This window comes from Perca fluviatilis, chromosome 12 (assembly GCF_010015445.1).
Source record: "Perca fluviatilis chromosome 12, GENO_Pfluv_1.0, whole genome shotgun sequence".
NCBI classification, from domain to species: Eukaryota; Metazoa; Chordata; class Actinopteri; order Perciformes; family Percidae; genus Perca; species Perca fluviatilis.
This window is the reverse complement of record NC_053123.1, coordinates 4768648-4773592: the sequence shown is the minus strand read 5'-3', so window position 1 is coordinate 4773592 and position 4945 is coordinate 4768648.

Genomic DNA, 4945 nt, shown 5'->3' with positions numbered 1-4945 from the left:
GGTGCTGGACTTTATATATCCGTGATTACTGTGTTGTCGTGTGACCAAATCAAACGGTACATGTTGAACTCCATCATAACAGTAACCGAGGCAGAGTAACTGTGTGAGTTTCTTTACAAATCTGAAATCCGTGAGTTCAGAGTTCACAAAAAAAAACTTTTTCGGTGTGAACATTGTTCCCTAGCGGACACGGTTATGTTTGCCTATATGCCTTCCGAAGCCTAGCTACAAATGACAATCTGTCAGACATTTTTGTTTTTGATTTGGCTGCCTTTGACGGAGAGAGCCTGCATTTTCCATAAATCAGCCATTTGGCACACTTCATATGATGGGGGAGTTCAATCAATATGGCTGCATTGTTTTCAGGAGCAGTAATGTGTGTAGGGTCATAAACCCATCATAGTGATGACCCAGCCTTGGCTGCTTGGGTAGTGACAGAACCATTGCGTGTTGTGAGATAGTTCCCACTTCATTTAGACCTTCAGGTGATACTAACACTTTCCTGAATTTTTTTTTTTTTTTTTTTATGTTCTAAGTCTTCATTTTCTTTCGTCAAGGAAACCTTTTGTAAGTCGGACATGAAGATAAATGAAATCACACTAGCTACCTTCTCTACCTCTGACAGTGCTGGATCATGAAGTTAAACTGTGATAGACATAATCGTTGTGTTTGAATATGACCCGATGGTAAACCTTCCGCTATAAGCTACAAAACGCCTTGCTGCAATAACGGTCCTCTGCTCCTATGAGCAGTTTCCTTTTTTTAATTTTTTTTAATTTCTTTGAAATGGGTGTAGCATTAACAGAGTATTGATGTTTTTGTTTGCGAAATTCAGATGACCACTACAGATTCCTGTCTGAGATTGTGTATCATTTTATGTATATGTATCATTGTAAATGATTACTGCCAGAGGAAGAGTTTGCAGAACAGCCTGAAGTTCTCTTTTACTTGAAATTATATCCCATTGATTGGTCTGTTGTACAGTATATGATCCTTTTTCTTAAGCAAAAAATGATTTATTTACGGAGTTTTGTGTCATGTGAAAAATTGAAAAAAATGAGAATTGCGGGCCCAGGTTCAAAAAAACACTTACATTAAGAGATAAGTGCTCTAGAACACAAATGATGCAAAGACGACAATCAAGATCCAAGCGGACAATGACATTGCGAGGGATAGTGTGTTAAGGGCTTGTTTTCCGCCGCCTTTGTGAAACGACAAAATGAAATAGTTCACCGTGAAATGTATGAACAGTAGCACTTTGAGTGTATTTGTGCCACACTGCAGTATCAGTGGCGTGATCTTTCCACTCAGTTTTTGTATTCATAAACATACATATTTTGAAAGTATTTGTCATGTCACAGAACACACAGTCAAATCTTTTGATGTTATCATATGTCGGTGATGTGTAATGTGTAATGTGTTTTAGCTGTGAACAGACCCTCCGCCCGGTTGCCCTCTGATTCCCTCTGTAAGTAGACCATAACCTTATTTTTAGGGTTATGAAATACACCCAAGTTAATGAATGTGTACGATATTACTTCTGACAGTTTCTGTAATCTTACGTCTGCTTGGCACCACTAATCTCACATCGTTGTCATTACAGCTATTGTTTTTGGTGTGGGGGTGGCCCAAAAGTTAGACTACCTGGGTCCATGGCTAGATAACAAATAAACATGGAAAGTACATCCCAACCACTTAGAAACGAAATGCAAAAAAAAAAAAAGTCATAAATCCAATACGAACTGTGGCTGGATGCGAAAAAGGCATTATTTGACACCTACAGGGCGATATGAGGTCAACAAGAGATTATAGCTGTATACATCAGCAGAGAGATCACTGCAAAAAGTGGATCGACTTCAGTATATAGAGCATTATGTTTATGTATAGGGGATATTTAGTGAACCCCATTAATAGAATTAGGAGAAGCAGAAGAGACATTTCTGGAGTCAAGAAGAGAGAAACTCACACTTGCACACCGTGTTATTTTTACTTTGCATTGGTGGTTTTTGCAGATTTGCCCCTCTCGGCCACTGTAAAAGCTTTTATTGTGCCTGTCATGTAATCCACGATGTAAACACTACATTTGAAGGTGAAATGTCCATGTTATTCCACTTCCCTGTTAATGTCGGACGTGTGTACATCTTTATGGAGTGTTAATTGCACCCAGCGTTGACTGGATGTATGAAGTGTAGGAAGTAGAACTGCCCTGTGACCATAAATTAACAGGCTTCAGCACTCTCGGTGACAGATATGAACTCGTCTCTTTTATGTTCATTGCGTTTGCTGTGTATTTGTCAATCAGTCCCTTCTATCACAGTTGCAAGTAGTCAAGCTTTTTTTAGGATGTTTAGTTTTTCATCTAGTGTGCTTCAACCTCAAAAGAAAATTATAGTTTTTGTTATCAAAAGGTGCTTGTGGAATCATGGATATGTTTTTTTTTTTTTTTTTTTTCCTTTCTCAGGATCGGTGTCTTGTTTTTCATATATGAGCAATTTCTTTGTCTGACATGAATGAAGATGTTCTAAGATCTTAAAAAGGGCTTGTTATCCTTTTTTTTTGCAAGTGTGTTTTCATACTTACACTGCACTATTAAAACATATCTTTTTAAATCTGTGTTAAATGGCATATTTCTACAGGACATTACTAAGACGTGTCCGAGCGGCTGCATTTCTTCTTTAATTTGCATGTATTTGCTCTCATCTCCTGACAAGGCAGTCGTGAACAAGTCTGTCATGCAAACTCGTGCTAGGTGCTTTCACTGTTGTGGCTGTGAAAGTACAGGCTGACTGGGGATTATTAGATCATTACTGCTGGTATTGCTTTGGTTGTCAAACAGCCAGTGGCATTTCTTTTTAGCTATGCTAGCAGAGTCGGTGTTGGAATTTCAATGCGGGTCAGTCAGTCCGACACTTTGCCCCAGACCAAAATATCTTGATGAATATTGGTAAGTGAAATTTTGCAATTCATGGTCCTTAGAGCTGAGCCCCAGACTTTTCATCCAGTGCCAGCAGGATAAACGTTTCATTTATCCAGTGAAATATTTCACAATTTACTTGATGGATGTGACCAATACTGTACCTGCAATCTTCCCATAATGTAGTGAGCCACTTGTAAAAAACAATCCCAGCCTGTGGCCGTTTGCGGCTACCGGTTACAGCGTTCCTGCTCAATACTGACAGTCACGTAGACACAAACGCATTGGAAAATAGGTTCCATGTCGAAAAACTAAAATGACCCTTAATTCCTGGGTGATCCGATCACAAGTGGCAGCTCTAAGTACAGGTGTTAATGCACCCAAGACACATTGAGGACACATCGAGACTACATTCAGAGGTGGTCTGGGCTGCATATGGCCAGCTTCTTTTTGCAGTGTGTACGTAAATGTGTCCTGGGTCGCACTGAAAGACATCCTCTGTGTAACGGGGTCAAATAAAAAAAAAACAATTGTGGAGGAAGTACACACCAAACATGCTGTCTAGTCTATATCCATAATGTTCCTCTTCCAGGATTGCTCCGGTGCCGCCAGAAATTCCGCCGGATGGCACTCTTTTCGCCCAGATGTCCGTCCCCTTCCTCTTTCTTTGTGTTGGCGTTCTAACCTCCAGTGGATTTCTGAGGACTATGGTTAACTGCTCCTCAGATCTCTGCAGGGTAAATCCAGACAGCTAGCTAGACTATCTGTCCTATCTGAGTTTTCTGTTGCACGACTAAAACTACTTTTGAACGTACACATGTTCCACCAAAACAAGTTCCTTCCCGAGCCTATTTTGCAGAGTCACCGTTGCGCCGTCCGGCACTTAGCACCGCCCAAGACGATTGTGATTGGTTTAAAGAAAAGCCAATAAACCAGAGCATGTTTTCCTCCTATCCAGGAATGCTGTGTGGACTAGCCAGACCCTCCTCCGCAGCGCTGTGGAGGAAGGTCTGGCAATGCGAGACTACATGCTATCTGACTTCCATTTGGGCCAAAGATCCGTATCAAAAAGATAGAGGGAATGGTTACAGTTGATCATGGCAGCAATGGCATTGTGAAATCAAACACCTCAAGAGTGGAACAAGTCCGGTAAGGACAGGATAACTTGTCCCATTAGTAACGAGGAATTTATACAATAGACGCTCAGAAGTGAGCACTATATTGAGATTTCAGACACTTAACCATCATGGAATTAAAATAGCCCCCCATCATCACATACCCTTCACCATACCTAGAGACTGGCATGGTTTTATTTCAGTTAGCCTCATAGCTGGTTTGATTTGCTTTGAGAGATGATCTTATGGAAAGTACCCCATGCCAATCTCTAGGTATGGTGAAGGAGTATGTGATGATGTGGGGGAGGGGGGGCTATTTTAATTCCAAAGGCCAAGGGAACTTGGGATGCATAGTATCCTGGATCCATGAAATAACTGGCCTTTAAAAATAAAAATCTGCCTGCCTCTATGGGAATTTAACATAGGGGTGTACTTACTTATGCCCCCTGTATTTTAAGGAAGAACATTTATTTATTTACGATAAATTATTCATTCGCAAAGAAAATTGGTGTCATTAAAGGTTGGATTTTTCCTCATTTTGTTTAATTAAGGCATTAAGATCAATTTCCAAAAGATGATTTTTTTTTTTATTCCTACTTTTAGTCAACTTCAGCATGAGTGTCCTCATTTTTTCATGACTGTGTGTGTGTGTGTGTATATATATATATATATATATATATATATATATATATATATATATATAGAGCTTTCTCCCCATCCAATTATACTAATAAAGTAATGATTACAAAAACACAAATGCTTAATCAAGGGCCCGGCCCGAGGATAGTGGCGGGAAATATCGGCTCAAGTTCGGGCTCGGGCAGAGAATCTTATCTAAACTCTACCACCTAGGCAGGTTTCAAAAAAGTCCCGATCCCTCAAATGCACCACTGGTTTTGTAAAGTAAATAATTTTC